The sequence below is a fragment of the Acomys minous genome (assembly GCF_964271855.1).
Source record: "Acomys minous genome assembly, chromosome: 14".
NCBI lineage: Eukaryota > Metazoa > Chordata > Mammalia > Rodentia > Muridae > Acomys > Acomys minous.
This window is the reverse complement of record NC_140496.1, coordinates 97314482-97326836: the sequence shown is the minus strand read 5'-3', so window position 1 is coordinate 97326836 and position 12355 is coordinate 97314482. Positions and strand designations below refer to the sequence as shown.

The window sequence follows — 12355 nt, the reverse complement described above, 5'->3', positions numbered from 1 at the left end:
TCAATCCAATGCTGATAACTTTTGACTACACTGGCCTGCACTGGATCTAAAGCACGGAACTTGGAGAGCAACAGAACTCATGTTTCCTACCCCAATTTCTCACAGCCATCTAGTCTCCTCACAGTCCCCGGCACTAAATCAGGTAATGCAGTCGAGTCTGGCTGTTTTATCTGGTTCTCCCGAAGTTATTTGAAATGAGTACTCTGCCATCCATGAAATCAAATGAATCTCAGGGACATTTCTATTTATGCAGTGTGAGGGGGATCTTTCAAAAGAGAAAGGAAACTCATAAAAAGGCATGGAATGATTCCAACAGAACAGCAACGTGCATTTTCCTCTCCTGAAGAAAAGCAGCAAGTATGTATGAAAAATTGAGGGGCGTGAGTTAAAGTAGAGTCTTAACATCATTTATTTATGTGCTGAACTTAAGAACCACTAAAAATCATCTTTGTCACGTGATGCTAAAATGAGCAAAGACCAATATAATACCACTATCGGATTACAGTCAGGAGATGTCAGAAAACATATGCTTTGTTTATGTCATACTTTCCTAAACAAGCACACACAGCCTTCTTTTGTTTCAGGAGTCACTCGAGCATATAATAAGAGTTCCAGCAAGTTGAAACCTCTCGTGTCTGTTTATTTTCAGTGAGTTGTGAACCTGCTGCCTCCAAGTCAGTAGTTTTTTATGTTGCCAGAGAGGTATTTTTTTTAAAGGAGTCCTCGCTCCTATTCTTGTTAGGAAAGCGTTTCACCATCTCCAGTACCTTCCATTAACATTTATTAATAGCTTGCATTTGCTTTTAAAACAGTCTTAAACACCTGTGATGCTCTCAAAGTGGAGAGCACTCCCATGGGAATCTGCCATTCTAGCTTATTGTTCATTGAGCTATGTGTGTCTTCCCAGAGTCCCTCTCTCCCTGCACCCCAGGGCAAACCTCCGAGCTCAGAGGGGTAGGTGTTGAGGGTCCTGCATTGGATTTCTCACATGTGAACTGTATCGTGTGTGTTCCACTTTCAGCTCACTCACTTGTTTGTCTACACAGATGTCTCTTAGCATTTCCATGAGTCTTTACTTGTCCTCTGTATATGTTGAATCTAGCCTATCTGGACATACACTTACATATATAGGGTTGTAAGGCACTGTAATAGAAATCCTGAATTGAATAGTTGTTGCTGTCATCCAACAAATGAGACATGGAGCAAGTCATTTGCTGTCCTTACCTATAGCTCTGATTCTTATAGGTTGGGTTGTGTCATGTCTAATATCCTTTTTGACCTCTGAAGGTTTTCAGTTTCAATGCCAATACACTTGTATGATGTAAATAGATAAAAACATGTAATTACATTTTAAAACTTCACACTTTTATTCTAGGGTGTTGAAATTTACAGTGGTGTATACAGAAGTTCTTTAAAAGTAAGACAAGGAAATTGAACTTTGATATTTAGGGCATGTTGGTGGGCAAAGAACAGAGTATTCAAAAAGAGAGATGTCCAAATCCAATTTAAAGACTAGTCTCATTTATCTGTTTTTTATACTGCACAATTTAGGGTCTCTGATTCACCATCATCTTGCTCCTTACCTGTTTCCTACTCATCCAGTGAAAACATCATCTTCAAGATTGCCAAGTTATTTTCCAATTTGCATTCAGCAATTTATTATTCCTCATCCATGTAAACTGTCCTCAGTATTTGATGACTATAATCTCCTCCTCCTCCGAATGCCTTCTTCATCTAGCATCTGATTTCTCCATCTACCTCACTAACCACGGCTTTCTCATGAACCCCAGACTTGTCTCAAAAACAAAGATCTTAAAAACAAAGAATGCCTGATGTTTTGGCCCAGGCTTTGTGCAACTACGGCAGTCGATGGAAGCTGTCCGTGTTGCCAGATGCTATGTCAAAAACATCTTGTGGTTCATCCTTGGCTCTTCATCTTCTTCATACAGTAGTTCTAACCAATCAGGATACGTCTTCAGAATCCTATCACATACCATCTCTACCACCATTCTCCTCTTGTGAGCACCGCCAGCTCTTCTATGCACTGAAACTGCCTTTTTGCTCCTGCAAGTTCCCTCTTAGAATGTGTTACCACCATAGAAGCAATAGTGATCTCCTTAAAATCCTAAGTCAAGCCCATGTAAAGGGTTGTGAACATTTTCACAATAGTTTTCATGGCTCTCCATGTTTGGTTCTCCCAAACTTCTCAAATTTCCCCTCCTGCTCCCTACTTTTCTCCGTCATGTCCAATCACATGTGTCTCTTTACTTGAAACATAAGAGGCCAGGCTTGGTGCTAACTTCTGAAGAGATGTACATAGATAACTCTTCATTTCCTTCAAGTCTTTGTTCACTTTTCATCTCTTCAATAAATCCTACTCTACCTAAATGAATCCTATTTAATGCCAAATTGAACTGCCAGGCTTTCCTCATCTTCCTAATCTTATTTACATGTCTTTTTTCCATAGCAAGTATCACTTTCCAATGTTCAATATAACTTACTTGTTGTATGTCCAGCTTATTTTCTGCCATTTTGTGTTGGAATGTAAGTTGCAAAGGAACAGATGATCTTTTTCTATTTGTTCATTAATTCATTGCCACTACCTGAAACCATCCAAGGTACCTGGCAAGTATTTACTATTTGGTAAATGAGGCAGTGAGTAGATGAAATGGAGACTGGTCCTGTAGTCATCAAATTACAAGCAACAGCATATGAAGCTACATGTGTGATCATTAGCCCAATACAGGCTTGAATTAGCCAATCAATGCCTTGCCCTTCTACCTCATTTTAGTCATCTGACACTTCTGACTAATAGATGGCCTACTGGGGAAATTCTTGACCTTCACTCACTAGGACACTTAGAACAAATAATAATCTTGTTTTTTAGAAACACAAAAATAAGAGTTCTAAAACTCTTCCTAGATAATTTAGAATAGACCCTAAAAAATAACCACCTCATGTTTCTACTGCAGTGACTGTAAAACAATTAATCAGTATCTAAATCTTTAAGCTCTCACTATATGTCAGACATCACTCTAAAATTTTATAAACTCACTTATTTACTTTTTACATTAACTCTCTACTCTGGTGCAATGACTATCTGCCCATTATTGGCTAAGTTCCGCATGCACAATAACCAGAAAGTAACAAATGTGAATGGACAAGAAGACTCAAAGCTAACAGCATGGCCATGCTAAGAAATGTTTGTATGGACGTGTTGCAGGTCAAATATGCAGAATAATTAAAATTGTCCAAGGTGAGCCATGAGGAAGGCTTAGTTTGGAGTAGATATAGTTTTAGCTATCGAGCTACAATTAGTATCAAAATGACAGGTATGTTGATGTACACTTATAAATAGTTTAGCTCATAGTTTCATCAATATTTTCTCTTACTGTTCTTTAGGAAAAAATATTACCTGAAAAGTGGTATTTCTTAAGAAAGATATTTGGTCTTAGCCATTCTGGTAGGTGTACGATGGAATCTCAGAGTTGTTTTTGAGTTGCAGTTCCCGATAACCAAGGAGATTGAACATTCTGTGTTTCCTGGTAATTCAGTGTTCCTCTGTTGAGAATTCTGTTTAGCTGTGTATCTCATTTTTAATTGGATAATTTGGTTTGGTGGTGCTTAACTTCTTGAGTTCATATGTATTTTGGATATTAGGCCTCAGTCAGATGTAGGGTTGGTGAAGATTTTTTCCTAGTCTGTAGACTGTCATTTTGTTCTATTGACAGTGTCCTTTGTCTTACAGAAGCTCTTCAGTTTCATGAGGTCCAGTTCATTAATTGTTGATCTTAGAGCCTGAGCTACTGATGTTTTATTCAGGAAATTGTCTCCTGTGCCAATAAGTTCATGGCTTTTCTCCAATTTTTCTTCTAACAAATTTAGTATGTCTGGTTTTATGTTAAGGTCTTTAATCCACTTGGACTTTAGTTTTATGCAGGATGATAAATATGGATCTATTTGCATTTTCCTACATATAGACATAAGTTAGACCAGCACCATTTGTTGAAAATGCTATTATCTTTTTTCCATTGTATGGATTTGGCTTCTTTGTCAAAAATCAAGTGGCCATAGGTGTGTGGGGCTGGTGCGGATGTGGACAAAGGGGAACACTCCTCCACTGCTGGTGGGAGTGCAAACTTGTACAACCACCTTGGAAATGAATCTGGCACTTTCTCAGAAAATTGGGAATAGTGCTATCTCAAGACCAGTTATTCCACTCCTAGGCATATATCCAAAAGATGCTCCACCATAAAACAAGAACATTTGCTCAACTATGTTCATAGCAGCTTTATTATAATAGCTAGAATCTGGAAACACCCTAGATGTTCCTCAACTGAAGAATAGATAGATAAAATGTGGTACATTTACACAAAGGAATAATACTTAGGTATTAAAAACAATGAAACCCCGAAACTTGTGCAGAAAAGGATGAGACTAGAGATGATCATAATGAGTGAGTTAACCCAGAAGCAGAAAGACTCACATGGTATATACTCACTTATAATTGGGCTCTAGCCCAAAAGGCATGTCCCACGAAAGTCTTCACTTAGCAGGAGATTGGGATAGATATGAGGTCATCCTACTGAGACTCTAGGTAAAAGAAATATAGGAGATGGGGAAACAGAAGGACCCAGAGGGTTCTAGGAACCTACAAGAAGAACATCATGATGGGTGGATTGGGGCACATGGGGGGATCTGCTCAAACTATTGCACTAACCAAGGACAATACAATAGTAAACATCAAACCTCTACTCTGATCTACCCAATGGACAGGACATTCTCCACAGTTATGTGGAGAGTGAGGACTGACTCTGACATAAACTCTAGTGCCCCATATTTGACCACCTCCTCTGGGTGGGGAGGCCTGAGGGCACTCAAAGAAAGAATAAGCAGGCTACCAAGGTGAGACTTGATAGCCTATGACCATATAGTGGGGGAGGAGGTCCCCTTTGGTCATAGACCTAAGAGAGGGGAATAGGGTGAAAGCGGGAGGGAGGGAGGAATGGGAAGATACAAGTGATGGTATAACAATTTAGTTGTAATCTGAATAAATTAATAAAAATTTTAAAAATAATAAAAAAGAAAGTTTAAAAAAAAACAAGGAAATCTTGAAATTTGCAGGCAAATGGATGAAATTAGAACCAATCATCCTGTGTGAGGTAACTCAGACCCAGAAAGACACACATGGTATATACTCACTTACAAGTGACTATTAGCCCGACATAGATGTCCTTTGAGAGATCCCACTGAGCTAGGGATCTGGACAGATGCTGGGACTCACGTCAGATTCTGGGTAGAGTGCTGAGAGTAGTATGGGAAGAGTGGGGTGATAGAAGGACCCAGAGGGTTCAGGAGCCCCACAAGGAGACCATCGAAGCCTGCGGATGTAGAACCAAGGGGCCTGCACAAACTGTTGCACCAACCAAGGACAATACATGCAATGAACCTAGACCCCCTGTTCAGATATAGCCAATGGACAGGTCATTCTCCACAGATATGGGAAGTGGGGATTGCCTCTGACATGAACTCTGGTACTCCCAATTTGATCATTTTCCCTTTGTGGGGAGGCCCAGTGGCACTCAGAGGAAGGTAAAACAGGCTATCCAGATGAAACTTGATAGGCTGTGGTCATATGGTGGAAGAGGAGGCCCCCTTCTGTCAGAGGTCTAGGGGAGGGGAATAGGGCAGAAGAGGGAGAGAGGGTGGGACTGGGAAGATACTAGTGAGGGATAACAATCAGGATGTAATCTGAATAAATTAAAATAAAAATTTAAAGTGAAAAATAGTAAAATCATATATATATATATATATATATATATATATGAAAAAGAAAATAGAAAAAAAACAAAAAAGAAAATAGAAAAAAAGAAAGACATTTGACTCTCATTATTTTAAAATAATGAATTTTGTCAATCAGGTACATACTGCTTTTTAACACATTTTTCTTCTAAATTCTGGAATTCAGAGAGAGGGGAGAGAGAGGGGTGGGGGAGGGAGGGAGGGAGAACACTCAAAATACTCTCAGGAAAGAAGGAAAACATCAAAGGCCAGGGAGACTGGGTCAGACACACAGGCAGAAACCACGTGAGAGGCACTTAGGGAAAGACAGTAAAGCTACAGAGAGGGGGAGGCCTTGGGTAGGTGTGTCCCAAAAGTCCCAAGAAAGCCACCTTATGCCTGGCCTGAAGGAGGACCAAAGGTGGGCAAAGATATTCCAGGTGAGGGAAGTGGCTGATATGAGAGAGCACAGGGGTCTCAGCAGGGATGGCAGGAGTTCGGCCAACAAGTCCAGCATTTTGACATTGCGGGACAACCTTGTAATCTACAGAGTTCATGGTCAAGAACCTCATAGTTAAATTTTAAAATATAAGTTTGATCAAAAAAAAAGGCAATCTCATAATTTTGAGCTGGATTCCACTCAAGGCCATCCTTGGCCCACAGGCCCTGAGTTGGATATGGCCAGCAGGGGTTCATTTCAGATTGTGTTGTGCATGACTCGATGACCTTGGGAGAGTGAGTCTCTGAACTTTCTCTTCAAGTTGAACAAGGGAAGCTCTCACTTCCCTGCTGCCTCAGTGTGCAGGCTAGAGCAGTTGTGTGCAGGCATGCCTACCAGGGTAAACAGTAATTGCTCAGAAATGAAGAAATGATTAATGATTATCAGCCGAAACTAAGACTTGTCTCCTAATTTCCTGAGTTAGTGATCTTTTCATAACACCGCGATTCTGTAATTAGCATTATCCTAATTTCATAAGGTCCAAAATTTTACAGTAATAAAATACCATGCCTCACTGGAGTCCTAGGCAATTTACTAGGTCTGAATTTTTAAAATATGGCCGCTCACGCCAGCCTCTTTCCCTCTATGTTTCTGGTTTCCCTCCATGCCCAGCATGTCTGATTACTTGGTAAGATCTCTATATGACCTTGAAGCTATCAAAGCTGAAACTTTGGATAAATTGGCCTCTCGGTTATGCACTACTCGGCAGCTCGCTGAAACTTGGTACACCAAATTCATGTCATCCAGAAAGGAAAAATAGGAACAGCACATGCTTAAAGCCTTGAAGTATCTGTACTCCATTTGGTTACAGAAAATCTGAGTGCCTGTGTCTTTGTTCATGTAGCTGTTATTGATAAGGCCTTTGCATATTTAATAGACTAGCACAGTCCTTATTTTGAGGTTGCTAAAAAATAAGTTTAAATGGACTCAAAACAACTTGGGGAACTCTCACATTGTGGGTGATATAGATTCACAGACTCTTATCATGTCCGCGGATCAGTAAAGGCAGCTCCATCCACATCCTTTCCTGACTGGACGTCCCTCTCCAAAGTAAACTGATGCTTCCTTGCCACAAGACTGAGCCAGATACAGCATGATCGAAGCCCAAATTTGAGCAACTGAATTACTTTTCCCAATAAGGTTTTAGCAACCATTATCACTATCCCAAGATGTTGTCTGTTCCTGGAGACTAATGGCCACGGAACACTATACTTCTCCTTCAGCGTGCATTTCCAAAACCAACTGCCCTGTGTGGGGGCGGGGGGAAGACGCATGTTGTCTCTCTGCACAGCTCACTTTAAACAGCTGAGAAACGTGGGGTCATTTAAGCTGCAGCAGCAATTGACATGTGCTATCCAGAAAGCTCTGCTCGTCTGAGAGGAACAGCTACAAATGCCACAGAGTTGGTGCAGACAGCACAGTGAGGCCATGTTCTAGCAGCCATCAGGACTTCAGGAAAGCCTCTGGTTCCTCAGGAATCCCCATCAGGCCCTGTCCCAGACTACATCTTCGCTATCTTTTACAAAAAGCAAAGTAGTAAACAAAAGCAGTTCTGAGATTTTCATAAGGGTTGGCTAATACTAAAGATACAAACTATGATGCATAGTGTATGGTTTACACCGGTATTGTCACAAGGGGCATCTGAACTGAGATAAGAGTGAAACCTTTTAAATTTTTCTGTGACAGAGGGTTCTATTTATCTATCTATCTAATCCTTGATATTTGAAGGCAGGATTGAAAGTAGAGTCCAATAATCAACATCACTTTTTCTCCCTCCCTCTCCCTTGTATTGGGGGAGTAGGGGAATGTGGTACACGTCTCTCTCTCTCTCTCTCTCTCTCTCTCTCTCTCTCTCTCTCTCTCTCTCTCTCTCTCTCTCTCTCTGTGTGTGTGTGTGTGTGTGTGTGTGTGTGTGTGTGTGTGTGTGTGTGTGTTACAGTCCATGCTGGCCTGGACCCCTGTGTAGCCAAAGATCTGTTGAACTCCTGTCCTTCATGCCTCTACTTCCAAAGTTGAGAGATTAGAGGAACATACCATTGGGAACTCTCTTAGTATGATGCTCCTCCAAAACAAGAGAGAGGAACAGGACATGAGAAATTGCCCTTTTCTCTCTGCTGTAAAGAGAGATAGATATAGCTTGTCTTTTGGGGGGCTGGGTAGCAGGGAGGAATGATCTAGTTTCTTCTGTTGTTTCAGAGCCTCCAATACAATCACGAAAAATGGGGGGGCGGGGAATGACAATAGAAAACCCACCTTTCACTTTCTAATTTTGAAATTTTCCAAAATTAAAAAACTCTCTTTTCCTTAATAGAAACAGAAAGCAAACTGGCACCATTTCGAGTTTGACAGTTTTGAAGGTAACTTTCCAGAGTCCATCCCCAAAGACAGACTTAGGAGCAGCAGAGACACATTTGCAGGCTTATGAGCCATTACAGTTTTCTAATTTGTTTTCTGGTGAACTTTCCCACACACACACTACTTAGAATGAAAGGCCACTAAAAGCACAGGACAAAACTAACTAAATATGATTTAGAAAGAGTAAAGATATAGTCCAGCACTGGAATCTAAAAACATAAACACAAAAATGAAAACTCAGTGACTAACTAAGGTCTGAGGCCCCCAATGTAAAACAGGAAGTGCATGTGCCTGGAATCCACGCATCCCCTCGTCTCTCTCCGTCTCTGTCATCTTATCTAAAACCTGGGTAACAGAGTTGACCAATAAGTGAAGGGTCTTCAGAGAAAAATCCCAGCAGCTCTTGCGCACAGAGGCCTTGTGAGCCCCATACAATGCCAGGGCTGGGTCAGGCATTGTGGTCCCCAGGGTGCTCAGCACTTGCCTGAACTATGGGATAATACTATAACTGGGTACAGAGGTTGCAGGAGAGATAAACATGTTTTTGTGTTGGTCCCAAGTGTGGAATTGGGAACAGACTAGTAAGAGAGAAGGATATTTATCCCCTTAGAAGTTGAATCACTTCATTGGGAGGTTGGATGTTGCCAGCTGAAAACATCCTAGTAGAGACTCTGAGAGCATTCTGAAAGGTGATCGTGTCTAATTGCAGCTTTGGGGGATCCATGGGTGAAGTCATGGTCTCTCTGTTGTCACAGAAATCTCAACAAACAAATGGTGAGATGCTTCCTCTAGAGGAAGGTGGCCAGTGGTGACAGTGCAGCAGGCAAAGTAAAAAAAAAAAAAAAAGGAATGGCTTTTTGGATCATCCACCATCACCCGCTGTATGCCCCCACCATGTGTTTATTGTGAAGACCGGTTAGTTTAGTTTTACAATAATGCTTACTTGTTTAGGGGCTAAGATGTTTTTAGGTCTAGAAAGGTGTTTTAAGTTGATAGAGATGAGATATGATAGATATTGATTTACATTCAGAATTTTAGACACACCAAGATAGGAAAGATGTTTTCTTCAAGGCTGTCAAATACAAATAGCCAAAACACTATGAATGTAACATTTATATAATTCCTGACTGTTTCATGGTTCTTCTTGCTGTAGGTAATTTATTGTATATATGTGAAATAATATAAATATACATGCAAAAAAAAGAAAAACAATAAAAAAGCACAGTGGACTTGACCTATATCTGTGGCTCTATAAACCAGAAGTGACATAGGACACATAGAAAGTTGAGGGAGAGGGATGTAGGTGTGAGTGTCCCTTAAGGGACAACCAGAGTTGCTGGCTTAAGGCCTAATGAAGCTGTCTTTCCTGGAGTGCTCGGCAAGTAGCTAAGGCCCTCAGATGCCAGGAAACCCTCCACTGGGCTCCTGCAAGCTAGAATGTATGAAAACTACACCTTGTGTTTTCACAGTGCCCGTGTGAGCACAGAAGGCTGTGGTTCAGATAGCCAGAGCTGGTCTTAACACTGCATCTGGGAGATCAGACAAAAGCATTTAAACAGTCAAAAGATAAGAGGAAATACATTTAAAATCACCTTGGGTCACCGTGAGGACTGTACATGTCTGCCTGGTACTAGAGTATACAGATGCAGAACTCTGTTTTCATTAAGAGGATGGAACTCATTCCTGGAGTCCTTGGGTCCACCATGGTGACTACACTGAGCATCTATGTCATAGTTGATGAGAATGTTTCCCAGTGTGCTTGTAATGGAATATTGCTGCTTATAAGAAAAAAAACTCAATTATCCCTAGATTTGGCATTGGTATTCCATGACAGAAAAATCCCTTAACTTGATCTTAACTGAGATGAAGCAGACCAAGCTAGCCCCATACTAGAAGAAGGTGTGTCTCCATGTCACCATCATAGGTTGCTGTCTCTCTAACGCCCATATACCTCACTCAAAATGAATCCAAAGAAAAACCCTAACAGCACTGCTGGTATTTTGCATGGCGAATACCGTGAAGACAGTCTGTGAATCACTGTGTTTGGTAAGCAGTCTTCCATAACAAGGATGGTTATTGCTGTAAGATGGATTATGGTCATTATATTTTATCTGGGCACGGGAGCCCTAAAACACAGCCTCCTTGTACATCTCCATGGATGTTCAAAGACCACGAGTTATGGTGCACTCTTCGTGAGACATTTGTCTTCATAGCTCGGATAAACTTGCTGAAGCCTTAAGGAAAGATGTGGATAATAAATCTAAACTGTGCCCCCCCCCAGGCAATCTGTCTGTTCATTTTCTTCTAAAATTTAGTTATTTATTTGCTCTCAAAGAAAATCCACTGTGTGTGTGTGTGTGTGTGTGTGTGTGTGTGTGTGTTGTAATTTGTTTGTTTTTGTTCATTGTGCCTTCATTGAAACCAAAGTCTTACAAGTGTTTGACAATCTTCAGGACCCTTTCTGTTCCCTTGCTTATTTCTGGCATGTAATGGCTGCAACTATTGCTGTTTTGCCTCCAGGCCTCTTGTTTGAATCTAAAGTAACACAGAGACATACACACACACACACACACACACACACACACACACACACACACACACAAATCTTGAGTTTTCTCTCTAGTCTTGAATATAGAAGAAAAATCCAAAGATATTAACACCAAAAGGAAAGAGAGCTGTAAAAAGTCTATTCCCAAAATTAACAAATAGAGGAAGCCTAAAAACTGAATACCCCAGGGCTCTATTATATCTTGAAGGAAAACCAAGATCTAACTTTTCACTCAGTGTTTCATTCCAGGCTACCTTTGCAACACGGCCTTCCAGTTCTATTATTTAAGGAGCTATTTGAAATAGCCTAATGCCTCTGAGAGCACAGCTCCACAGCATAGAAAGTACACTGCGAAATAGCCAGCTTACCGCAACAGGTAAGAGCAGCAGAGCCAACAGACAAGGTTGCATTTGCTTGGCAAGTTCCTCCAGGCCATTTGAGTGGAGACTTAAAGATGCTAAAATAAAAGCCATGAGAGATCAGCCTAGATTCCAGCACAAATGACAAATCCCAGCTCCCCACAGAAGTCCATGGTTAGAAATTGGAGCCATCACCCTTCTAAGTGAAAGCCAGACCCCAGCCCAGCAAGTCACAGACAGCTCCTTCAGTTCTCCCATTTGCTAACTGTTGAAGAGATATGTTGGAACAAAGGAAGCTGTGCTTAAGCTGCTGAGGCCTTCTCAGACTTAACCTTTGCAGAGGATTCGGGCTTTTAGGCTCCCCTGCCCCCTACATTTGCCACAAGCTGCATTAAAATGGGGCTCTGAACTGCTTAGTCTTTAGTCCACAATCCACTTTTTACTTAGCTTCTAAATGTTAAGACAAATAGAAGCTTCATCAGTAAACATTGTGACAGTTTTAGCTATCATTTATAGAAACGTGGTCACATCCCTTTCTAAATCATGCTTCAATGTATTCATTGTTTGGATAGACACCTGGTTAGCCCAGATCTGTCATTTCCGCATATGTATATTCATTGGTGAGTGACTCACTTTATACACCTTCATAAACCTGAGAAACCATCCTCTGACTTATCCACAGATGCAGGCAATGATCCTGGCAAACAGGCAATGTGTTCTAGGCCAGCACAGGGGAGAAGGTAGCCAAAAGTCAGAGCACTTGGGCCATTCTGCTCTGTTAGGGGGACAAGAACGGTCACAGAAGTTGTACTG

General features: G+C 41.1%; 1 protein-coding gene across 1 annotated transcript in view; it reads right to left on the bottom strand.

The window, feature by feature from the left end:
- Positions 1 to 12355, bottom strand: part of LOC311582807 (uncharacterized protein) — a 353760-nt gene that overhangs the window by 204370 nt on the left and 137035 nt on the right. The gene's annotated exons all lie outside the window — the stretch shown is intronic.